A 27,720-nucleotide genomic window follows, 5' to 3' on the forward strand; every position below is an offset into this window, starting at 1 on the left:
TTTTCGCTTTCTAATCCTAAAAACGGAGATCGAAACGCGTCTTTTGATACCACCTTTGATAAGAGTTAGATGGTGCACGGTCTCATAAAACGTTACCGAAAAAAAACAAAAAATTTAAAGCCGGTAGTTAAACCTTTTTTAATCAAACAAAAATCTACAATTTTGTACACATTAATAGAAAAAACAACGTTAAAACGAAGGAATAACTTTTTGACTTTATGGAGCGACATTCTGAAGTTGGACGAGGCTGGCCGCAGTTCGGATGCAACCAAAAAAGGTGAAATTATGCAAACGTGAGTCCCGTTGATACTAATCACTACTCCTGGGAATCCTGTTTTAGAGTAAAATACAATTTTTGCTGTTTGGGTTTTAATCCACTTCGCACTAATATGCTCCTCAATAATATCTAAGACCTCTTTGACAACTATAGATGTTGTAGGTTGTGCCAGTCCAACACTAAAATCATTTCCACAGCATTTTTGATAGCAGCCGTCAGCAAGGAATCGGAGTGTAGCACATAATTTTAAAATATGAGGTACAGCCGTCCCTCGAACGCGTTTTCGGAAATGGCCCTTCATTTCGTTTAGTAAGTAGCAAAATGCTTCCTTACTTAACAGCAAATAGCTTACAAATATGCAAAATAACAACATTAGAATCTTATCAATTGTCACTTTTTAGACGTGTTCCTACTTGGTGCTTGGTAATTCCAAGGGATTGGAGTGATCGCGTAAATGTTTTCTTATTCGCAACATTACGCATTTGACGCATTTGTCACTAACATTTTCGTCGTTATAAAAAAATTCTATGCTAATATCTATTTTGTTATTAATAAAGAATCACTTGCAAATGTTTAAATTTTAGCCACAAATTGCTCAGCTGTTCATTTATCTGTCAAATCATCACTTTCTTAGCTTGGCAGCACCAATTCAACTTCAACTGAAATAAGTTGTAATTCGTAATACCAAACAGGAGTTGAGTTGTCTGAAAGTTGAGTTGTTTTAATTACAACCCAACTAAGTTGAGTTGTATACCGTAATAGGGGCAATAATCTAAGAGAAGATGGACACGAGGCGTAGCTTCATAGACGCGTATTAGGCACAGCATAAGCAATCTTAAGGTGTAGAGAGATCTTAGCTGCATGCCATATTTTGCAGGCGTCTACGAAGCTACGCCTCTTGTGTATCTTGCCTAAGTTCAACTTTTTAGGAGATCTAACATTTTTAATTAATATTGATAAATAACACCTAAAGCAAATACGCTTAAAGCTGGAGACATTGGTGCTTTATCGGTAACCGTATCGGTAACCTTTTAACAGCTGATTCGACCAACCTTATGAGAATAAATGCAATCGATTATTGGTGCCGCTAAGGTCGTAACCGTATCGTAGCCAACCAATTGGGTTTTGGTTTACCGTCGTAACGATAAACAGCTGATTACGTTAGGGATACGGATACAGCGATACGACATACGGCACCATTGACTCCGGCTTAAGGTGACTTTTGCGTCGTTTTGGCACTTGCGTTGCGTCTACATGTGATTTTGAACACACGTGCTTTAATTGCAACGCAACGCCAACGTCAAAGCAACACACAAATAATTAAAAACTTACGTTCTTCTTGAAGTTTCTTGTATTTTAGAAAAAAGAACCGATTTTCTGTCGCCGTTCAACTAAATAAAAAGCATAATTTTGTATTCATGTCGATTTCGTGATCGATCAGGAGAGACGGTGGAACATATCCTCCTGGAACGCGACGCAATCTGATGAGGACACAATAAATCAACGGTCGTAGTGCAATCCCCAATAAATTTTCTATCTATCTTCATGTTATAAAAATAGTTGTATTTCATTTTTCCTCATGTGACAGGGGAACTTTTAACGTCCGTTATTTTAAAGTAACCCTTATTTGACGAATCACTGAACGATTTCTTTCAAATAAAGTGTTTGTTAGCGTTCACCGAAAATGGTGAAAACGGCCCCTGGAATTGTTAGCTTATATAGCCAAAGAAAGTTATGCATAAGCAAAATTTAGTCAGCACAAAACGAATAGCTAGAGAAAATTTAAAATATAATGCATATGTATAAAATGCATGCAATTTATGAAATCATTTTTATTATATAAAATTAGTTTGGCATATCAGATTTGTCAATATTATTTTAGTCCTGCTATTTTTAACACATTTATAATATTTAAGAAGAACATTTAAGAAGTAAGAAACATGATTAATGCTTACATTAATACGTGTTTCATTTATTTTCGTTGAGGAATAAGTTCGTACAAATAAAAAGCACGTTTTTATAATGTGCATGTGAAGCTCCATAGATAAAATGAGTAATAGAAGGAACATTGGTTATGTATATATTACATTTTTAAAATGAAAATCTCCTGCTAAAAAAGTAATAGAATGAACATTGATTTGTACATTACATTTTTAAAATGAAAATCTCCTGCTAAAAAAGGAGCAAACCCTAACTACATATTTTCATTTTCGTACTTAACTACCTTCCCTTTTGTGATTCAGGATTTCGGGCAAATTTTGAAAAAACTCCGAACATCAATTCTTTCATTATATGACATTCGACTGCCTAGTCCACTGCCTTCCACTCTATTCGCAACATAGGCTCTATTTAAGCTGCCAAACTATATAGTAAACAATGATGGTAAGTACTCCAGTGGACCACATAATCCAACGGTTTTTGCAGGGATGTTCGTGTAGAAACATGAGTTAGTTCATCGTTGCATTATAGTGGAGTAGAATGGTAAGTACTGCAGTGGACCACATCCCTACAAGACGGGGGTAACCACCCTACAAGAAACGCTGATAGTTTTACTAATACCCCTACAAGAAACGCTGATAGTTTTACTAATACACTCACACTTGTAATTGACAATGCTGATCCTGCGATGACGTAAACATTGATACTCAAATTTATGTATGTTCCTTTGATCGCTCACGCATGTCCGCATGTACCCAACGACAGCCTATAATCATGAAAAAGGACTCAAACTGGGAAAGCTTCGGACACCTGGTACATAACAAAAGAACATACAGCAGATACCATTATGCATGTGAGACAGATACATAATTCTCAACGGAATTTTAGGTATGCGAGAATAGTTTATCCGATTTAATCATGTTGTCACTACTGACTGTCATATGACAATCAAATGATTATCACGGTTGTTTTGTTATTTTTTAAATTCCGCCATTTTCAACCGACGAAAGCCATATAAAAAATAAGTTAAAAAAATGAAAAAGAGAGCATTTCAAAGCTCCATGCTAAAAGAAAAAAAATCGAAAATAATATTAAAAAATACCAAACGCTGTCGGAATATGTGGGGCGCACTCAAAAAATTGATACGCGAAAAATAATAGTGGTTAGTGGTGATTAATTTTTAAATGTGTTTCCGCATGAGGAAAATGCTTTTCTGTTGTTTTGTTATTTTCTGAATATAAATTGAACATTCTGAACTCGAATTCTTATAAAACTATTTATTTTAAACAAATAAGAAACACGTATGCTTTTATCACGTACCAAATTAAAAACGAAATGAAATGAAGCAAATAAAAAGCAAAAAGCATTGTTTCATTTTTGGCGGAATATAACAATGGTCATTTATGATACTATAACAGTCAAACCTGATATCTACAGTAAAATATCTTTTATGACAATTTTTGATAGTTAGAGTGTCAGCACTGATCCAGGAAAATGAATGAGAGGGAGAAGTACGGCTATATACTTAATCAGTAGGCCATGTTGGTGTATAAGAAGGAGACAAAAACTCACACGTACACAGTTGTTTACATCACATTTGCGCAAGTCCCCTTAAGTTTGTGATAGAAAGTTTGTATGAGGCGCTGATCGTTAGGTTGACATTGCTGACAATCAGATGATTGTCATTTGATAGTCAGTATTCTTGTAGGGCAGTTCACTCACACATTCAAAGCTTTTTTCGCTCACCACTAACCATCGACGTTTCATGCTGTCATCGAAATGACAGTTCATTAATTATTCCGGAAAACATTGAAACGCAAAAAAGTATATTTGTTTACAACGAAAAATATCTTGTGCTTTTAGTTGTGACATCTGACGGAAATTAAAAATTTTGTTGCAGAGAACACCTTTTTACGTTGGCGGCCTTCGCCCAAAATAACATTAAGTTAATTTTAGTTGTGACATGTGACGGAAATTAAAAATTTTGCTGCAGAGACCATCTTTTTGCGTTGGCGGCCTTCGCCACCGTGGTGTGATGGTAACGTGCTCCGCCTATCACACCGTATGCCCTGGGTTCAACTCCCGGGCAAAGCAACATCAAAATTTTAGAAATAAGATTTTTCAAATAGAAGAAAATTTTTCTAAGCGGGGTCGCCCCTGGGCAGTGTCTGGCAAGCGCTCCGATTGTATTTCTGCCATGAAAAGCTCTCAGTGAAAACTCATCTGCCTTGCAGATGCCGTTCGGAGTCGGCATAAAACATATAGGTCCCGTCCGGCCAATTTGTAGGGAAAAATCAAGAGGAGCACGACGCAAATTGGAAAAGAAGCTCGGCCTTAGATCTCTTCGGAGGTTATCGCGCCTTACATTTATTTATTTTTTAACGTTTTACAAGACGGTACACCACCTAAATTAAAAATATCAAATAATAATAAAAATGGAGATCGAGGCGCGCCTTTTGATTCCACGTTTGATAATTTTTGATAAAAATTAGGTGGTGCACCGTCTTTTAAATCGTTACCATATTAAGTTGTATAGAATCGACGGGATGGCCTACAAGGTTTCATGTCAACTAAATCGCTCCCGATATGGTCGGGCTAGTACCTTAATGGTTCCCGGAACGTACCCGATATGCATCCGGCAAAGGACCAACAAAGTCGATAACGGGGAGTGTCCTTATCGCTACAACAACAACAACATTATTTACCTTCTGATTTTCATTCATACGTATGTGCATTTTTAAATAATAAAAAAAATGTTATATCATTCTAATAAATAGCATCTCCGCCGGGTTGCGATTCAGCTCAGAATATGCCAAAATCAGAGGAAATCTACAACTAAATGCAGATTCACGTGTCATTTGCCAAGGATACAAAGTACTTTACAAGCAACATGCTTTGGAATACGGTACCAAACTGGTTGGATGTATTTCCCTAAAAAAGGGTGGAACTACGCATCTTGGTTTGCCAGTATTTGCTTCGGTAATTTATATTGATTTGTAGTGATTAAAAATTGCAATAGTAGATAATGTAATGTGAATTAAAATTGAATAGGTAGCCGGAGCAAAAAAGGCAACTAACTGATCGGCATGCAACTGTTATTTATGTGGCGCCACCGGGAGCTGCTGCTGCTATCCCAGAAGCATTAGAAGCAGAAATGTCTTTGATTTTTTGCATCACCAAAGGTGTGCCATAACATGATATGGTTCGCGTTAAGCACGCTCTCTTAAGGCAAAAAAATATCGCGTCTAGTCAGGCCCGATTGTCCAGGAATCATCGCACCAGAAAGGGTAAGTAAATTGGCTACCATATTAAATAATATGTCATGCTTTTGTTGATAATCAACTGAAGAATGCAAATACGACAGAGTTCGAAGTTCATGAGAAAACCAATTAATTTTTTTAATTAGCGTTTGGAGAGAAAAATACATATGTATGTATGAATAGAACTGCATAGAAGGGGAGGCATTAATTAATTATTATCAGTAGATTTGCAAGATTTTTGTCATTTTCCCTGCATCGCAGTTGTCATTACATTGCGTTAAGAGAGGACATCAACACCTTACTACCCACAGCCAGTTAAAATTTTTGTAAATTTTGCTCTTTTCATCACTGTTTCAAAACGTGGAAAGTTATATATCGAGCATTCCATGGAGAATGGTACATTTTAGCAGACTTTTGCATTGCCGGCATTATTCAATCCCTAGAAGGTGTAATGTAGTCATATCAATAGTTCCCGAGATGGTGGCTAGTACCACAATGGTGCTTGTTACCGGAACGTAGATAGATAGATAATTTATTGAGGATTGCACAGTGACTTGCACATCTCCTTCACAGCACCTCATCCTATCCGACTTCCTTGATGAATCCCAGCAGTGTTCTTTGCTTGAGTGATTAAATGTGGGAATTCTCTGGCCATGGTGAGCCCATAAACTTAGTCCTACGTCTTGAATTTGCGCCGCAATATAGAAGGATATGGTCCACCGTCTGCTGATCCATCACAAAATCGGTATGTGTTGTTCGATATTATACCCAGCTTTTGCATGTGACTGTTCAGTCTACAGTGTCTTGTAAGAATAGCCGTTAGGGTTCTTAGGTTATCTTTTTGAGAGGATTATTAATGCCCTAATTCGAGTTGTGCTGTAACCCCCTAACAGTAACTTAGATTGACTCAGGCCTGGCATATTGCGCCAGTGTTCTCTCTTTTCCCTCCCTTCTGCTAATAAATGCCCCTGTGGGCCAACTGGCAGGAACGGCTCGGGATCGATGGGTCATGCAGTTGCTGTCTCTCTTTACGTGTTGTCCGCTTGCTGTTGTTGTAGAAGCAGTGCTTCGCCCCATCCAATAGGTGCGACCGATCACAAATTGTCATCAATGTCCTCTAACGGGAGTCCAAAGAAACTTTCTGTTTCAACAGGGGTGGACCATAATGAGAGGAGTGTTAGAGGCGTTGGTTCCACAATACAGTTAAAGAGATGGTTGGTGACATGTGGGGACACATTACAAGCAGGACAATGTTTTGTATGTCGGGTTGATTCTGGATAGGTAAGAGTTTAACCTGTTACGTTATCCAGCTCGAAGTTGAGCTAGAGTGACTACTCTCGTTTCCCTAGGGATAGTGCGTTCCCCCTCTGCTAGTTTTGTTCTTTGAGTACAGGAGTCACCACGTTAGAGGTCCGACGCCTGTTTGTGGAGTTCACTGAAGACATGCTTGTGTTTTTTAGCTTCATACGGCTGTGTTCTCAGGTGCCGTATTTCCTCATAATGTAATGAGCCTGCGAACAACAAGAGCCACAAAAGATTTATAAAAGTTACGAGGACGCTGGATTTTGGAATCTAGCCCAGAGCAACCTGTCCGATGCAACCATCCCTTGCACGTGAAACACTGACAAGAGTATTTATTTTTTTAATTTAATTTATTTATTATTACGGCTGTTTAGGCCTAAAACTTAAACTACTAAGTACAATTCATTGTTATAATCACTTATTTCTATTGAATATGCTGGAGAAAAAAATACTTTATCTTATTGGAAGGGTTTTACAATGCTCCAATAAACTTTTTTTTTTAAGTATTGAAGTTATTACTACTTTTTATGTGATTAGGAAGTTCATTGAAATATTTCAGCCCCTTATATATATGACCGTCCTAAAAAGATTCTTTTCCGACAAACGCAGCAAACCCATTTCTCAGTACTGGGGTCAGGAGAAGGACCCGGATTGGGGTCGATACCTTCCCGGAAGAGGAGAGTATGGCGCAGACCCGCTGCAAGGATCTGCTGGGAGGTTGACAATTTGTGGGAGAGACGCAACAAATTAAACATTGAGTCCGCCTGCTCATTGCCCTCCAATCACCTGTGGCCTAGGACCCAGGCCAACAGTACTACGTTGTGTGCTCCTAATTGATTCAGCTTTTTTACGCACTGAAGGACCAGTGCTGACTTTATTTCGAACGCCGCAAATGCCTTTAGTGGAACCTGAATGCCTGACTGAGTATGGCAATTGTTTCATTGGGGTATCAGCGCTGAAGGTTCAGCTTAGCGCACTAACTTATGGCGAATACTTCCGCTCGAAAATGCTCGGATGTGCTTTTAGAGTTACTGATATTTTGGTTCTGGGTCCGAAAACTCTGGCTCCAATCCCCTCTGGCGTCTTCGAGCCATCTATGTACCATACGATCTTGAGCAGACTAGTAATACATTGCACCCGCCTATACCTATACAGCCGTACCAAGAGACGGAGCAGCCCATTACATATTGGCACAACCGGAACACTGCTGGGCATCCATCCTATATGAAAGCTATGCATTCAAAAGTGTTTGTACCAGTGGCTGGTGCACACCGAACTGAACCAATGTATGCTATATTGAGGCCTGCACGAATACCAAGCTATGTTTATGTAAATAATATTACTGCTAATGTCAATTTGCACGGTTGAGCACATATAGTACCTACGTTTATACAAGGTGGAACACCACACTACCTACATGGCGATGTAGCCACCGATCAGGTTGTTGTAAGAGATTAATTAAAATATGTTATTCATAAACACTGATTCTTATATTTTCATTATCATTAAACTGTAGACTAGACTCATGGCGGGTATTCTTACTGGACACTGCCTTCTGGCGTCACATGCCTTTAAATTAGGCTTGGTCAGTGATAGCAGATGTAGGAAGTGTGGGTTGGAGGAGGAAACGATCGATTACGTTCTGTGCTCGTGCCCTGCGCTTGCCGGGCTAAGACTCCAGCTGACAGCTGTCAGATCTAGAAGCAGCAAGTGGCTTAAATTCTAGGAAGCCGCTAACCCGCTGGAGCCATGAGAAGCGTAAGTGCACTTTGGGTGTCCCAAGACAAGTTCCGTACCTGCTCCGAATAATTTGTAGCTATCTAAGCGACAAAGTACTCCCTTTTTATACAGATGAGGGACTAAGAAAGCACAACACCACGGGCGGTGTCCCTCAGGGATCTGTTCTAGGTCCAACTCTTTGGAATGCGATGTATGGCGGGGTGCTACAAATCGACCTTCCCGGAGGCACGGAAATTGTCGGCTATGCAGATGATATTTTCGTAGTAGCAGTGGCCAAGAAACTTGATCTGCTCCAAGCATTATGTAATGACGCCGTGGGAAGAATAAAGGAATGGTTGACGAACACGGGGCTGGAGATGGCTAGCAATAAGACAGAAGTGGTTCTGATGAGCTCAAAGCGGACTGTGGATGAGTTGGTCCCAACCATAGGAGATTATCAAATAAATTCAAAGCCCTCCTTGAAATATCTAGGAGTAATCATTGACTCAGAACTAACTTTTAGGGAGCCCTTCAGGGCGGTGTGGGACAAAGTTTCTAGAGTTAGTGGAACCTTAACGCGAATAATGCCCAACATCGGCGGCCCAAGCGAAGCTACCCTTCAGCTATTATCCAACGTAACCAGCTCTATAATATTATATAGTATGGCACAGATCTAAAATGGTCCACCAAAAAGATATACTAGCAGCCTACCGCATTACTGCTATACGAATAGCATGTGCTGTTCCGACGACGCGATCCATGTTTTATCCAGGAAAATCCCAGTAGATCTACTCTCAGGTGAAATGGCCGATCTGTATGCCATTGGATTCAGCCGACCATCTGAAGATGCTAAGAAAAGCGCAAGGTCACGAACAATAGTTAGGTGGCAAGAACGGTGGGAAGATTCGAGAAAAGAGCGCTGGAGGTTCATGCTAGTCCGGAATATAGCGGAATGGTACGAGCGAAAACACGGCAAACTAAATTACCATCTCACACAGATATTGAGCGGGCACGGTGGCTTCAAGGAATATCTACATAAGCGTGGGATAGAGGAGGATCCTTTCTGTCCAAGCTGTCCGTCCGAATTGGAAAGCGCAGAACATGTAAAATTTCACTGCCCTCGTTTTCACGGCGAAAGACTGTCTGTAAACAGAGTTTTTGGAGAGGAACCTTCCATTAGGAATTTAGTTCCACGAATTTGCGGACAAATAGATTGTTGGATTGCTGTGAGCAAGATGGCCTTTATAGTAATGACAAAATTGATGATGAATGCCGAAAGGGAGCGCAGAGAAATGCGCATACGAAGTAGTGGCGACTAAATCGCCTCTCCCCCCCCCGTGACGTTATGCCTAACGGCGGTCCCACGGGGTGCGGACACGTGAACAGGATTAGCCTCGTTTCATTGGGCCACTTGAGGGAAGTGCGCTACCACAACGTCCAATAAAAAAAGACAAGTTCCGTCGTGCCTGGTGTTGTTGGGTGAGCGGCCAGACAGCAGGGTGCAACAAATGCACCTTTCAGGGGAAGATAAGATGTAGCAAACGAGTATATTCTGTATCATATGATCAACTTGGAGACAACCAAACGTTTATTTTCCTGTCCAAGACAGAACTGGTGCACGGCACTGCTGCTAAAGAAGGATATGCGTAGTCATATCAATTCGTTCCCGGGTTAGTCGGGGAAAGCAATTTTAGCATTAATTTGTCCTTTTCAATTTGAACATCCATTCAAGAACTTCGCATAATAGATTAAACAGTCATCTGTATTTATTTGTTATTGTAGCATGTCTAATTAATTTACTTCGTAACATCAATCAATTGTCCATTGTTACAATTTTATGTTCTCTATGAATGCAACAGCAAAGTATCTTTGGGTACCCCTGCCAACGGAAGATGCATAGGCATGGTGGAGGTTCATTTGAAGTTACTTTACCAGGTCCTGATTCTAGTTATCTGAAATTTGTCTTGTGCCTTTGGAAAAGAGCTATGTGTGGAGCCCTATTTATGGAACACTTTTCCGCTTATATTAAAAACTTTTAATCTATTCTTACTGATATGAGTTTCTTTTTCATTCTAGGTAATTTGATTTTGACGGTGTGAGGATAGAAATATCCCAAATATTCCAACTGTGGCTGTAAGAACATACATTTGCTCAAATTAGAAGAAAACTGCACGGTTGAGCACATCCAGTACCTACGTTTATACAAGGAGGAACACCACACTACTTTCACGGGGATGTAGCCACCGATCACGTTGTTGTAAGAGCTTATTTTAAATATGTTATTCATAAACACTGATTCTAATATTTTGTTTTGGTTTTTACTTTAGAGTCAACCTGTTATATAAGCGATGTCAGCTATGCCTGTAACTTAAGCGCCTTCAGATGTAATAGTTACCGCGAACGCGGTTACAGGAGTAGTTCACTACGTGGGGATTACACTAATCAAGGACTTTCAATATCGGAAGGTTTTCCAGCATCATAACAACACCAACAATATGTGCAATCACCCGAATAAATTGTACAACAAACGTTAACACCACATCATCAGCCAGCAACAACAACAACAATCGCAACAAGTTGAAACTTCTAAACAATTAATGACTAGTGAACCACCAACATATCCGCAATATGCGCAAACATCAACACCAACATATGTCGCCTACTTTGCAACACGGGAAGATGGCCAAGGCCATTCTGATTCTAATACTGATAAAGGCGAACCATTGGCAAATTTAAAAACTCAGACAGACCACGAAAAATGTAGATGATGGTATTAATTCTAGTACGGATAGTAAAGAATTTAAACCTAGGAAAAAAGCTAAACTTGATAAAAACTTAACCGAAGATGACAATGTTTCTAATTCTAATACTAAGGAAGATGAACCTTTGCGCTTCCCAAGGCAGTCGGTTCTATGTACCGGAGCGACTCGGGATTTTTCCCGACCAAGGACTGTCATTTCAGTGTGACCCCATTTAATTTGTTTCGTCCCTCCCACAAATTGTCATGCTCCCAGCAGCTCCTTGCAGCAGGACTGCTATATATTCTCTTACTCCGGGAAGGTATCGAACCCAATCCGGGTCCGTCTCCTGACCCCGGTCATGAGAAATGGTTTTGCTGCATTTGCCAGAAAAGAATCTTTTTAGGACGGTCATACTCTGTTCAGTGTGTCTCGTGCAAGGGATGGTTGCATCGGACAGGTTGTTCTGGGCTTGATCCCAAAACCCGACGTCCACGTAACTTTTATAAATCTTTTGTGGCTCCTTGCTGCTCACGCCCAAGGGCGTCCCGTAGTCTACGCCTAAGCGTATCCCCACTACCTTCCAGCAGCTTCGCTGCTCAGCAAGCCACAACAAGTACCCGCTGCTGCTCGCGCCACAGCAATTCTGGAAGGGTGGTGAATAGTGTCTTCCTCCGAAGCGTCGTCCTCACTCTCCATCTCGCTTAAGATTGGATCGTCTGATTCAGGAAAGTAACGTTCCGCAATATCATCCTCTGTAGGAAACCCAGTGTGGAAAGCTCGTCATCTACTTCCATATAATCTTGAACAGTAGCAGTTCGTGCAGGTCAGGGAAACAGACTCTTAGTCCCTGCCTCCGTTTGCACCGTCTGCCAGCACAGAATATATAGGTTTGCGACATCCGCTCAATGCAGATCCTGCCTTGGGTGGTGCCACTTTCCTAGATGTTCTGGTCTCCGCGACGGCAACCCCCCGACGGGTTTCATCGCGCCATGTTGCCAGGTCGCAAACCCAAATCATCCGGGTACCCCAATGCTTGCCCAAGGGCGCCCAGTCCCAAGGCCACAACAGCAATTGCGTCCTGGCCTTCCACAACCTAGGCGTAGTCACCCCTCACTTACCCCTAGAGTGGCGGCGTCACCCCTCATGCACTTCAGAATTCTGCAGTTCAACTGTAATGGACTAACTGGGAAGATTACGGAGATAGTCGATTTCATGAAGCGGCACAACAACCGCATTGCTGCGATTCAAGAGACTAAACTCACGGCAAGATCTGCATTGCAGACCTGCTCTGGTTATAATGTCCACAGGAAAGACCGCGAGAGCGGAAATGGAGGCGGCCTCGCGTTTATTATACACGACTCTGTGCAATATCATATATTTGATCCGGGCATCGACCGCAGTGACAATGTCTTAGAACGTCAAGGCCTATCTGTCCGGTCAGGCGATGCAAATCTAGAAATCATCAACATCTACATCCCTCCTGTCACCTGTTGCCCCAGTGGATACCGCCCTAATATCGAGGCCTTACTCACTGGCAACAATCGCATTATCTTAGGTGATTTCAATGCCCATCACGACCTATGGCATTCAAACTTGCGGGCGGACAGTAGGGGTGAGATGTTGGCGGATCAAATAGACGAAACGACGTTCTGCACAATAAACGGAGACGCCCCCACACGTATGGTAGGAAGCTGTCATAGCTCGCCAGATATCTCAATCGTGAGCGCAGAACTCTTAAACTGCGTCAACTGGCAGCCGATGGTAACATTGGCATCCGACCACCTGCCCATACTTATTTCGTTCGAGCGTACCGCCGACTTCATCGTCACCGAAAAACGCACTTTCATAAACTTCAAAAAAGGAAAGTGGGAAGAATATAAATCTGCAACAGACAGCAGCTTTGCTGCCCTCCCTATCCCGACTGATGCCCGCCAAGGGGAGCGTGCCTTCCGTAAGGTCATTGAATCCGCCTCGGCACATTTCATTCCCGCCGGGAGAATTCCCGAAATCCGGCCCCACTTCCCGGCGGAGGCCGCGAGCTTAGCGAGGGAACGCGACCTTATAAGACAGCTTGATCCAGGCGACCCCCAAATAAGGGATATAAACCAACGCATCAGATTGCTTGTGGACGAACACAAGCGGGCGAAATGGGAAGAGCACCTAAGAGGTTGTAACCTCTCTACCGGTGTAGGTAAACTTTGGTCCACCGTAAAGTCCCTATAGAATCCGACTAAGCACAAAGACAAAGTTTCCATCGCCTTTGGCGATAAGGTGCTGTCGGATGCGAAAAAATGCGCGAGCGCTTTCTGCCGACAATATATAATGCATCCTACGGTCGACAAAGATAGACGGAGAGCCAATAGACACGCACATAAACACAAATTCAGCGCGTCACCAATTACCATCACCGCTAGAGAGGTTGAGGACGCCATTGGTCGCGCTAAACCATCCAAAGCAGTGGGCCCAGACGGCATAGCCATGCCGATGCTTAAAAACCTAGGGAAAGAGGGTTTCAAATACTTAGCGCATGTCTTCAACCTGTCTCTTTCCACCTTTGTCATACCCGAGAAATGGAAAATGGCCAAGGTGGTCCCGCTACTAAAGCCTGGGAAACCAGCTAACGTAGGTGAGTCATATCGTCCGATATCTCTCCTATCGCCAGTGGCAAAGACGCTTGAAGCCATTTTGCTCCCTTATTTCCAAGCACATTTGCAGCTAGCCCCTCATCAGCATGGCTTCAGAAAACTCCATAGCACTACCTCCGCGCTAAATGTCATTAGCACCCAGATAAATTGCGGTTTGAATCAATATCCCCACCATAGAACAGTACTCGTAGCGTTAGACCTATCAAAAGCTTTTGATACGGTCAACCATGGCTCGTTACTGCAAGACCTGGAAGGGACCACCCTTCCCCCATGTCTTAAAAGGTGGACCGCAAATTATCTGGGTGGTCGGCAGGCATCGGTGTAATTCAGAAACGAAACATCAAAACAAAGGAGAATTAAACAAGGGGTGCCACAGGGTGGTGTCCTATCCCCGCTTTTGTTTAATTTCTACATATCTAAGCTACCTTCACCACCGGAAGGAGTCACAATCGGTTCCTACGCCGATGACTGCACAATAATGGCCACAGGCCCAGGCCCAAAGATCGATGAGCTATGCAATAAAATAAACGGCTATCTCCCTGACCTCTCCAGTTTTTTTCGCCTCGCGAAACCTGGCATTGTCACCGACTAAATCTTCCGCGACCTTATTTACAACATGGACGCCCCAAATGTCGACCATATTGAACATCCACGTCGATGGCACTACGCTACCGACTGTCCTACACCCCAAAATCTTGGGTGTGACGTTTGATCAGGATCTACATTTTGGTGCGCACGCAACCGCAATTGTTCCAAGAATTCAGAGCCGTAATAAAATCCTCAAATGCCTTGCTGGCAGTACCTGGGGAAAAGATAAAGAAACGCTCTTGACCACATACAAAGCAATTAGCCAGCCGATTACGTGCTACGCGTCACCCATATGGTCGCCAAGCCTAAAAACCACCCACTGGAAGAAACTACAGGCCTGCCAAAATACTGCTCTCAGAATCGCCACGGGCTGTCTTCTTATGTCCCCAGAACACCATCTGCATAATGAGGCGAGAATACTCCCCATCAGGGAGAGAAATGAGATGCTGACCAAACAGTTTCTGTTGAATACCCAGAAACCTGGGCATCCCAACAGACATCTGATTGACGAACCAGCACCGCCTAGGGGCCTAAGGAGTCATCTCCGTAAGCATTTTGAGGAAATACGGCACCTGAGAACCCAGCCGTATGAAGCGGAAAAACACAAGCAGGTCCTTGGTGAACTCCATAGACAGGCGTCGGACCTTTATGTCGGGAATTGCCCGGTGAATCCAGTACTTGAAGAAAAATATCCAGAACTCGCAGAAGAGGAACGCATACTCCCCAAGGAAACGCGTGTCACTCTTGCTCAACTTCGTTCTGGATACTGTAACAGGTTAAACTCTTACCTATCCAGAATCAACCCCGACATACAAAATGTATGCCCTGCTTGCAATGTGTCCCCACATGACACCAACCATCTCTTTAATTGTAATGTGGAACCAACGCCTCTAACACCCCTTTCCTTATGGTCCACCCCTGTTGAAACGGCAAGTTTCCTTGGACTCCCGTTAGAGGATATTGATGACAATTTGTGATCGGTCGCGGCTATTAGGTGGGGCGAGCATTGCTACAACAACAACAACAACCTTTGATAAATATGAAGCTTAAAACAGAGTTATCAAAAAATGACGATGATGATAATGATGTTGATGCAAAGTCCAATGTTGAAAATGATGAAAATTATGAAACAGAATCTGAAAATAGTATGAGTGTGGATTATAACCTGAAGCAAAACTGTCATATCCGGTACGACCAGAATTATATGTTAAGAAAAGAGCCTACATAAAGAGGCTCAGTATATTTATGGAAAATTTATCATGAGACAATGCCCAATGTATGTATTTCAATTAAATTCACCACATTGTTGGAAAAAGCATCTAAACTTTATGCATCGTGTAGAGAAACCAGAACATTTACAATTTAAATATAACGAACGTGGTGCAAAATCTAAATTTTGTGATATTCAAGCAGCTACACCAAGCTTCAACAAATTATTGGACCAAGAGATTTCTCATATGGCCAGTAGTCATTATTTAAAATGTAAATTATGCGATTGGAAGACGAAAATACATTCAAGTATGAATTTTCATTTACGTGTACAACACGCTGAAACAATTGATGTAACAACGAAAAGTTTAGAATTGACTGTTTGTCCATATTGTAATCACAATGGTATTTACGCAAACACTTAATATAGGAACATGAGAAATCAGTGGATGAAAGAACATCTTTTCTATGTTTAGAATGTGGTGAACAATTTAGAACAAATACAAGTTTACGTGTACATGTTTATGAAAAGTTTGCTCATTGTACACCACAAGATTTGAACGGAAAGATCTTAAGGGTATGGTTACACCTATGTGGCATCTACAAGCTATTTATAATGACTAGTATGTAATGAATCCGGATATGGAAGAAAGCGGAGGTGACGAAATGAATCACCAAGCTTCTTTGGATTCTGGTGATACTCCTGACATGCTTCCTAATTTCGCTACGTCTGATGTTACTATACCTACCAAACTAATATGACTCTGCAAACTGATGAGCAACACTACCAGAAATACGGCACCTGAGAACCCAGCCGTATGAAGTGAAAAAACACAAGCAGGTCCTTGGTGAACTCCATAAACAGGCGTCGGACCTTTATGCCGGGAATTGCCCGGTGAATCCAGTACTTAACGAAAATTATCCAAAACTTGCGGAAAAGGAACGCATACTCCCCAGGGAAACGCGTGTCACTCTTGCTCAACTTCGTTCTGGATATTGTAATAGGTTAAACTCTTACCTATCCAGGATCAACCCCGACATACAAAATGTATGCCCCGCTTGCAATGTGTCCCCACATGACACCAACCATCTCTTCAATTGTAATGTGGAACCAACGCCTCTAGCACCCCTTTCCTTATGGGCCACCCCTGTTGAAACGGCAAGTTTCCTTGGACTCCCGTTAGAGGATATTGATGACAATTTGTGATCAGTCGCGGCTATTAGGTGGGGCGAGCATTGCTACAACAACAACAACTACCAGCGCAGGAAAAATAAGAACTTCAAAACAAGGTTTCGGAAAGGGCATGACTATGAATAGACGTTAATGCATTTATATAGTTTATAAATAAAAAAATTCATATATGTAAAGTTCACTAGAGTAATAAGGGAATAATTTAAATTGTAAAAAAACATTGTATATATTAATAGTTTATAATTAAATATTATCTGAACATAAATGACGCGTTTCATTCATGGTAAAAGCGATTTGACAGAAGGTAACCGATACGGGTAACCAATAGGCCAGTTACCCGTGTTGTTGTTGTTGCATATGTTTTGGTTAGCGATAACGAAAACATAACTGATGAAGTAACTTAAAAATGTAAATAACATCGAGCGAGAAGGAATGTCGGAAACACAATGGGTAAGAGCGAGAAAGCGAGTCACACGTACACTATTTTTAAAAAGCGCATTCGTTACCTTTTTCCCGACAGCAATGTAAAAGTCCCCTGCAAAAATCGTGTGAGCAAAAACGCACACAGCCACACGAATTTTTGACAGGGGTGACGATTTGGAATGAAAAATTCTCCAAATGAAATAGCATGTTGACAAATTTAGCTTTCCCATAATGTATCGTGCTCTCTCGCACCTATTATTTTTATAGGGATAGCAAAATACGTCATTTTTGCGTGCAAAAAAATCCGCCATTTCTAATTCAGCAGAGACAGCAAAACATTTGGTGGTGGAAAATTTTTTCAATTTTGAGAGTTTTAAGTGGAATATCTCCGGAAAGATTTAAAATTAAGAGGGAGTTCTCCAGATCACAAATATATATATTTTAAAGTGCGCAAACTTATAATTTAAAAGTTATTTGGTGTTAAAGTTTGCAAATTTCTATACAAATTTTATATGTGTATACGTATACATATGTGGCAGCACAGCTTTGTAATGTCATCAATAAAATATATATATATATATATGTGCATGTTGCTACAAAAGCGCGATTGATTTAAAAAAAACGTTTATAATAAGTAAAAACAATGCAAAAATGAAATGTAATATATACAAAAATGCAATTTAAGTTTATCGTTGCCAATTTATATAGATATTTATGTGGATTAAGGTTTTGAAAGATGTGTAAGTTGTAATTTAAAGTGCTATAGAAATTTGCTAAATTTGCAAACTTTAACAACAAATAACTTTTAAATTATAAGATCGGGAGAACTCCCTCTTTCATTTGATACCAAGTTTTACACCGAACTCGGGGGGTGCTATTCTAAAATTTTCCCGAATTCACAATTATATAGCACCATGCCGCGAATTATGATAAAAGGTGGTGTGTGGAGAAACACTGAGGTAAGCATTTGACGCGACTGGTTACTCTTGGCCGTTTATTAACTAAATTGATAACTTTCAGGATGAAATCCTCAAAGCAGCTGTAATGAAATATGGCAAAAACCAGTGGTCACGTATTGCATCACTGCTGCACCGCAAATCTGCCAAGCAATGTAAGGTACGAATGGCTTGATCCTAGCTTAAAGAAGACAGAATGGTCACGCGAGGAGGATGAACAGTTTTTGCATTTTGCCTAATTAATGCCAACACAATGGCGTACAATTGCGCCGATTATTTCAGAGGGTTAACTGGCACCAATTGTTCACACCAAATTGTTAGGTACAGGATTCGCCACGGGTAGGTGAGGTTGGCAATCACAACCCCTTGAATCATTTTGGTCGGCAGGTATGCCGCGGATATATTCTTGGCACTTGTTATTGATGGCTTTTATGATGCCACCAACACAACCTGGACAGACGCCAATGCTCAGTCAACCACCCGAGCCGGGTCAACCCCCAATACCCGGACACGTTCGGACGTCCTGGTTATAATGTATGCTAATACAACTAATAATTTACAAATTTGCTGATGATTATTTTTGTGTTATTTTCTTTAGCAACCAATATCAACAGCCGCAACAGTATGATCAAGCCCAACGCCGTTTAGATCCCGATCAGATGCCAAATCCGATAAGCGTTATCATTGAAAATCAAAATAGCGCTGGTGGTGCTTTTATTACTAATGAACAGGGTTTAATACCACCATTGGTGACCACAAAATATGTGGTAGAAAGTCAGGGTAACTCCTCACCACGTTACGTTAGGTATCGATAATCGAAATTAATGTTTTGTTTGGCAATTACATTGATCTTTCTTCTTTGCAGGTCGTCTTTGTATTGCATACCTGCAACAGCTGATTTATTAAAAACAACAGCTTTGTCCATTACACTTACCGTCTCACCGATAGCACGAACGGTTGAGGGTGAATATGAGCAACCCATTGTAAATTTTGGTGAATTGGGTGCAATTAGATCTAATCGTTGCAAGGCTCAATAGCAACTTGTAGATGCTGGTCGTCGTTTCCAATGTCTAAAGTGTAAAGTAACAAGAGATAGTAAAAAAAAGCTTTCACTTTTACTTGTGTTCATTGATCCATATTTTTTCTCAACAGTGCCAACTGCATATTTCCAACATTTGGGCCATACCGGACAGCGTGTCGATAAATATGAACGTCCTGAACTTGTATTGGGTACATGAGTGTTTGTGTAAAAAATGCTTGGGTACCGATAGCTCTCATGGTAAACCTAAACTCATATCCACATCAATGCCTCGCATTCAATTGTGGCACTGTACGCACTACATTGGGTTCACGTAGTATGGACAAGCATATTGTTGATTCCAGTGGTAAGGCCACAATTTCAAATGATGGGGCAACCATTATGAAACTATTGGATATTGTGAATACAGCCGTAAAACTCTAGTAGACATCGCCAAATTTCAAAATGCTGAGGTAAGTTTTTTGTTATATTAGAATGTGTAGAATAAAAATGTTTCTCTTATCAGGTCGGCGATGGCACCACTTCAGTAGTACTTTAAGCAGGTGAAATCTTAAAACAAGTTAAACCATATGTTGAGGAAGGCGTGCATGCACGTATCATCATTAAAGCTATACGTAAAGCATTATAATTATGCATGACCAAAATATGACATGGCTGTACATGTGGAAGCGCCAATCAAAGGAACAACAAAGTGCTTTATTGGAAAAATGCTCTGCCACAGCAATGTCCTCTAATGTCCAAGAGTATCAGAAAATTGTTAATGCTGAATGGCGTCTCCTGTACAATAAAATAGGTAAGTAAGGCGCCAATGTTGTGTTTTCTAAACTACCAATTGGTGATGTTTGTACACATTATTTTGCAGATCGTGAAATGTTCTGTTAGTGTACCAGAAGAAGATTTGAAACGTACAATGAAAGCTTGTGGTGGAGCTGTTATGACTACAGCTAATGATATTAATTCAAGTGTTTTGGGTCAATGTTATTACTTTGAAGAACGTCAAGTTGGTGGTGAACATTTCAACATTTTCCAAGGTTTGATAGTGGGTTTGACATTAACTTCATTTTTATAGTTTATAATTATTTAAAGGTTGCGTTAATGCTAGAACATATACATACATTGATTTTACGTGGCGGTGCCGAACAATTTTTGAAAGAAACTGAGCTTCGTTACATGATGCTATAATGATTGTGCGGCGTACAATTAAACATGATTCTGTTGTTGCTGGTAAGTCAAAATACAAATTGAAAAAAATTTCTAATCTTAAATTGTTAAGTAAAATTATGAAAAGATTGTGTCCAACTCCGGAAGAAAAAACTATAAAATTTGTGTCAGTGAAATGATAATTATTGCTTTTGGTTGTAGTTTTGAGGCATCGTCTTCGAGTGCCTTCTGGTCGTATATGCCGTTTCTTTTGCCAACTACCTGTAAGGCGTTGAACTGATCAGTAACGTCGCCGTGGACTCGTTCAGTGTAATGTGTAATGGCGACCCCAAGTTCCTCGTGGAAATAGGGGGTGGGGCGGGATGGCTTAGAAGGTTTAAAGTGATGATATTAATCGTTCCCGAGATGGTTGTTGTTGTTGTAGCAGTGCTTCGCCCCACCCAATAAGTGCGACCGATCACAAATTGTCATCGATATCCCCTAACGGGAGTCCAAGGAAACTTGCTGTTTCAACAGGGGTGGAGCATAATGAAAGGGGTGTTAGATGCGTTGGTTCCACATTACAATTAAAGAGATGGTTGGTGTCATGTGGGGACACATTGCAAGCGGGGCATACATTTTGTATGTCGGGGTTGATTCTGGATAGGTAAGAGTTTAACCTGTGACAGTATCCAGAACTATCACAAGTTTTCGGTACTGTTCTTTGAGTACTGAATTCACCGGGCAATTCCTAGCATAAAGGTACGACGCCTGCTTGTGTTTTTTTGCTTCATACGGCTGAGTTCTCAGGTGTCGTATTTCCTCATAATGCTTACGGAGATAACTCCTTAAGCCCCTAAGCGGTGTTGGATCAACAATCAGATGTCTGTTGGGATGCCCAGGTTTCTGAGTATTCTACAAAAACGGTTTGGTTAACATTTCATTTCTTTCCCTTATTGGGAGTTTTCTCGCTTCATTGAGCAGGTGGTGTTCCGAGGACATAAGAAAGCAGCCCGTAGCAGTTTTGGGGGCAGTATTTTGGCAGGCCTGTATTTTCTTCCAGTGAGTAACCTTCAGGCTTGGCGACAATATCGGAGACGCGTACCATGCAAACGTCTATTTATATTTACCCCAAGTACAGCCGATTTATCGAATTATATTAAATATTTGTTACAGCTCTGGATTTTCGTTACAATTACTAGTGCATGCCCTCCAAGATGTAGATCCTGATCGAAATTCACACCCAAAATTTTAAGGTGTAAGACAGTCGGTAGGGTAATGTCATATGGTCGACATTTGGCGCGGCCATGCTTTAAATAAGGTCAGGATTTGGTTGACGCGAGGCGACAAAACTGGAGAGATAGCGGTTTTTTTTTTATTACAAAGCTCATCGGTGTAGGAAACAATAGCATAGGCGTAGAAGCAATAGTGACTCCTGGTGGTCATTTCGGTATTGGATGGTAAATATGGCTTTCGTATTTTCTCCATCAATAACTGTGACAAGGTGGAAGAAATCTATGTGCGTAAATTGCAACATATTATCTTGGTCGAGCGTTTCTCCAATAGCTCTCTAGTGGTGATGGTGACAGCAGAGAAACTCAACTGTTTACAAATGTTACACTTCAAAAAGAATCAAAATATCTGCCGTTGCGTCTGTAAGATGACCATCGTGGTCATCTTTATTCTTGCGTCGTAGTTGACGCAGGTTATCGCCCAAACGCCTTAACGCAACTTAAGTAAGGCACACAATACTAATTGCGTAGACTTCTCGCACATACACTGCTTCTAATACCAAAACAAGAAACTGATGAACTTTACTTTTTAAATATAGTCTTTTTAAAATATTTTATTTGTTGAATATAAAAATGTTCACAAACTTAGAAAATTTAATATATATGTATTTATATATATATATGTGAGCTGCTGAAAACTTTTTGCTTCTTTTCAAGTTGAATGCGCGAAATTAATTGGCGTCATTCGAAGTGACGTTTATGAAGGTAACCCTCATGGTGAGTGATTGGTGTGGTCAAAAAATTGACGTGGTTAATATTTAATGATTGATGTTATGGTCACTCAACACTTATCATAAGGGTTGCCTTACATCATCCCCCTTTGGAAAAGAAGAATTGGCCAAATTCTTCTGTCCCAAACGTGATGTATTTTATCTTAATAAAAGTTTAAGACTGTTAAACTAAATTTAAATCTACATCTATGTTTAGATCTAAATTAAAAATGAAATTCTAAAGTCTAATTCTAAAGTAGGACTTAAATTTAATTTTTATAATTAAAAACAATTTTTTTTGTGTTTTAATTTTACTGTATGAATTAAGTTCTTAATTTTTAATGATTGTTTAAATTTATTTGATTTCATTGTCTTTTTTTTTTTCAGGTTTGGAAGAAAAACATTTTATTTCTAATTTAACAATAGAGATTAACTTTAAATAATCTTGAATTTAAAATTTAATTTAATTAATTTTTCTTATTCTATTTTTATGTACTATTTTTTTCTTTTTCGTTTCGTCATCAATTAACGTGACGTTTACGCCGTCAATACCTATTACGGTATACGGACCAATATAGATACTACTATGCTTGTCGCGGGGTTCTTTTTCAAGCAATACCTTGTCAAATACCTTGACAGATATTGGTTGTGAACTTTTGTTATATCCGGTTTGATTTTTTAATTTGTGTTCTGTAACTGTTTTATTCGCTAATTCGTGAGTTTTTTGAAAACGAAATTTAACTTCTTTCGAATAGTTTTCTATGTTATAAATCGGGTCTATTTTATCGGTTTGCAGTTCTTTTGGTAAATTAGCTGCTTTGCCAAAGACTAATTCATATGGTGAGAATTTATTATCGAATACTGTGTTTGTTGTTGTGTTATGAAGAAAAGTGAAATATTTCAAGTAAACATCCCAGTCGGAAAAATTGGGATTTAGAAAAGATCTTAAATATTCATTGAAAACTCTGTGATTTCGCTCTACTGTGCCAAGAGTTTCATGATGGTACGCTGTGGAAAATTTATGTTCTATTTTTAATAGTTTTGTTAACTCTGAAAAAATTTCATTTTTGTATTCGGTACCTAAATCAGTTTTAATCGTCTTCATAATGCCATATATTAGTATGAAATTTTCAAAAATAGCTGATGCGACCGTTTTTGCACTTTTGTCAGGTATCGCAATCGTTACTAAGTATTTGCTGAGATCGCATATAATGGTGACAGCGAACTTGTTACCATTATCGGATTGAGGTAGAGGTCCTATAGTGTCAATGACAACAATGTCGAATGGCTTACATGGTGTTTCGGTTAGGACTAAATTTTCTTTTGTTTTTGGCTTAACCTTATTCAAAAGACATTTTTCGCAGTTTTTAACAAATTTCGCTATATCGCGCGTCATGCCTTTCCAATAATATTTGGTTCTGAGTTTTGCATAAACTTTTTTGCTACCGAAATGTCCTCCTAAAATTGGGTCGGTATGGTAAGTTGTTATTAATTGTTGTTTTTTGTCTTCGTCTGTCACAGTTTCTACGGGTTCGGTTAGGACGATTTCTAAATGTTTTAAAATTTTATTCCCAGTGGTTTTCAGATCTGATATCGAAAAATATTTAAAAAGATTATCATTTTTTTGCAATTCAATTATATTAATATTGCGCTTGCCAGCTTCTTTTTGTAGCTTCAAAAGTAATTCATCTAAATGTATTATTTTGTTAGCACACGCAACCTTAATTAACTCAATCTTTTTGTGTTTTAAATGCGCATTTAATTCAAAATTCGTAATTTTACCACTTTTATCATAATTTATTTGTGATTTTACTCTGGGTATTTTCTTTGAAAATTTGTTTGAAAAATTATCATAAACTTGTAATTTTATGTTTTCTTTTACTTTTTCTTCTTTGAGTATTTCTTGTTGCATTAATTGTTCTTGTTTTGTCTGTGATCTTGTCTGTACTGCTAAAATTGATGTTCCTGAATTTTTTATTTCTTCTATTGTGATGCGAGAGAGTGCATCTGCTCCTACGTTCGTTTTACCTTTTATGTATTCAATAGTGAAGTTGTACTCTGCCAGTTCAAGTCTGATACGTGAAAGTTTTGAAGAGGGATCTTTCATATTGAACAAGTAAACTAATGGACGATGATCGGACTTGACTGTAAAGTGTGTGCCATATATGTATGGTCTGAACTGTTTTATTGCAAAAAATATAGCTAAAAGCTCTAACTCAATTATTGATTTCTTTTGTTCTGAATTATTAAATGATTTGGACGCGAAACAAATTGGTAAGTCAATGCCATCTTTATTTTGACTTAAAATGGCACCACAACCAATTTTTGAAGCGTCGACAGTAATTATAAATTCCTTTTTGAAGTCTGGGTATTGGAGAATTTGAGGAGAAATTAAGGATTTTCGGAGTTTTTCAAATGCTATATCACATGCTTGATCCCATTTAAATTCCACTCTTTTCCTGCTAAGTTTATTTAAAGGTGCTGCTATGGAAGCAAAATTTGGTATAAACCTTCTGTAATAATTGGCGAATGCCACGAATCGTCTTACTGCATCTTTATCGGAAGGTTTCGGATATTTCTTTATTGCAATTATTTTGGAATCGTCTGGAAGTAGACCTTTTGACGAACATTTGTGTCCTAGGAAAGTGACTTCTGAACGCATGAAGTTGCATTTTTCGGGATTAAGACGCAAATTAAATTTTTTGCATGTTTGAAAGACTTGTTCTAAATTTTTAAGATGGTGAGCTTCGCTGCACCCAATGACTATAAGATCATCGACATATAAAAAGGCTTGGTTTGGAGAAATTCCTGAAAAGGCAATTGACATCATTCTTGAGAATGAATTCGGAGCTACGTTTAAGCCGAATGGTAAAACTTTCCATCGAAAAGCACCGCGATCAGTGCTGAATGAAGTGATGTCTCTAGAATCTTTATTTAATGGGATTTGGTGAAAACCTGAATACAGATCCAATGTAGAAAAATATTTGGCTCTGCCTAGATTATCAAGAATATCGTCTATTCGTGCAAGTGGGAATTTGTCTGCTATCAATTTTTTGTTTACGGCTCTAAAGTCAACACACATCCTGTAGGATTTCTGTCCATTTGGGTTTTTCTTTGGCACAAGTATCAATGGACTATTATAGTTGGAATAGCTGTGTTCTATAAGATCGTTTTGCAATAAATTATCAACTTGTTTATTAATTTCCTCTCTCTGACAGTATGGTAAACGGTAGTTTTTTATGTAAACAGGATTTGTATCTGTCAATCGTAATTTCTGTTCATAAAAGTTGTTAAGTGTCATACGATCGGTCTTTAGTGCAAAAATATCATCATAGTTTAGACATAAATCGAGAAGTTTTGGTTTGGCATAGTTTGGCATTTGTTTTTCTAAAATTGATTTTAATTCCTCTGACCTTTTCGAATCTTTTGAAAGATCATTGATTTTATACACGTTATAGTTGGTGATTTCATCCGTAACTATGTTACAATTTCTTACGTATTTTACCTCGTCAGTGACGTTTAATACCTTTATTATCGGATTGTTAGTGTCAACAATACACTTTGCGGTGAACACACCACTACAAATTTCCTGTGCGTCTATGAAAACTGGATGTTTAGATTTTTTCAGCTTAAATAAGCGATAAACTTCGCATCTAGGAGGAATTATCAATGTATTATCGGTTGTATTATGTAAAATTGAAATTTTATGGATATTTTTGCCAATGCCAATAGTTATGCTCTCGTTTGCATAGTCTATGATGCAATTGTATTTTTTCAAAAAGTCTTTGCCTAAAATACCATCTGACGGTATATTGAATTTGTCATCTACTACATTTAAAGTATGTGGAATTGAAAAATTTGAATAAAAAAGTTCTGTTTTAATGGTACCCAATGTTGAAACTGTATCTGTCGTAACACCCGTTATATTTATAATATTGTTGTTATTTATAGAAACATTTTGTTTTAAACTTGAAAGTTTTATAATTGATATATCAGCCTGTGTATCTACTAAGAAAGTGCATGTTTTAAAAGAGTCAATACAATTCAGTTCGATAAAATCTGAGTAGTTCAGGTTTAAACAATAAATTGATTTATTTTGAAAAACGTTATTTAATTCAGATTCTGGTCCCCCAGTGTTCGCTCCTGAGGGCCGTTGGCGTTTAAAGTGCGTACACTAGCGTTATTTGTAGTATTTGAACGTCGATTGTTGTTGTTACTGTTGTTATTGCTGTTGTTTCTGTTTACGGGCCTGCTATTGTTATTTCGAAAATTACCATTATTTCGCGAGCCATAATTATTGTTGTTATTATGCCTATAATTGCTATTGTTGTTTCTGTTAAAATTGTTGTTGTACCTCGAAAAGTTGTTCCTATTATATTGATTTGACCTGAAGTTACCTCGAAAACTATTATTTTGCCTGTTATAACGTGATCTGAACGCTAGTACCTGCCTTTCACTTGTTTGGTTATTTTGTTCTACGATCATTTTCGCAACTACATCCTTAGAATCAGTAAACGTAGTTGACGCTAAAATTGATTTTACTAGGTCTGAGCGAGTGTTAAGCCGACAAACGTTGACGGTTTGTTCGACTGCCATTTCGTGCGCTTTTTCCTGAGTCATTCCTTCTATAACTAATGATCGTTCTAAAGCATCGGAGAGTTCCTCAACACGTTTAGCGAATTCAGTATGATTATTATTAAAAACTTTTAACGATGCGATTTTTCCTGCAACAACTTTTGAGTTGTCAGGTTTTATTCTACCTTTTAATGCATCTTTTATTTGTTGAATTGTTGTTACTTCATTTGGAATTGCCTCACGCGCTTTCCCTTCTAACTTGGATTTTATAAACGAAATGAAAGTATTTGTCAAATTTTCTTCCATCAAATCTTCTATCAAAACTATTTTATCTATAAAGGATGCAAGTGAAAGCGGATCGCCGCTGTAGTTTTCTCTAATTATGGATGCACACATAGTAATAAAAGTTTTCTTTTGCTCTGAAGTCGCCATTGTTGGTTGTTCTTCGCTAATTGTGTCTAAATTATTATTGTGGAGTGAATTGGAAAATCCAGGGAAATCCTCAAGAAAAGATACGTGACTTTTTTTAATAATACTAGCTTTGTAAGCTGAAGTTGTCGATGCGTCGGATAATTCTTCCTCAGTGTCAAAATCCGAACTTGATTCGCTTTCTTGTATTAATTCAGAAAGATCTTTGGGTATTTTTATATTGCAGTTAATTCTAGAAAAACATTTAGTGAGTTGTTCTCTGCACTTTGACAAACTTTCGATTAT

The 27,720-nt window shown here is 39.2% G+C and overlaps 1 long non-coding RNA gene across 9 annotated transcripts; it reads left to right on the top strand.

Annotated features, from left to right (window-relative positions):
- Nucleotides 1–3,950: 3,950 nt before the first annotated feature.
- On the top strand, nt 3,951–13,619 carry LOC137249743 (uncharacterized). Of its 9 annotated transcripts, none has more exons than XR_010952525.1 (5): nt 3,951–4,160; nt 4,752–5,194; nt 5,267–5,502; nt 10,573–10,753; nt 10,824–13,619. It is a non-coding gene; the product is annotated as an uncharacterized lncRNA (long non-coding RNA). The 9 variants fall into 9 exon arrangements; XR_010952523.1 differs by having other exon boundaries at nt 3,952–4,160; nt 4,744–5,194; XR_010952524.1 differs by having other exon boundaries at nt 3,954–4,039; nt 4,744–5,194.
- Nucleotides 13,620–27,720: the final 14,101 nt, after the last annotated feature.

This window comes from Eurosta solidaginis, chromosome 4, assembly GCF_040869045.1.
Source record: "Eurosta solidaginis isolate ZX-2024a chromosome 4, ASM4086904v1, whole genome shotgun sequence".
Lineage (NCBI taxonomy): Eukaryota > Metazoa > Arthropoda > Insecta > Diptera > Tephritidae > Eurosta > Eurosta solidaginis.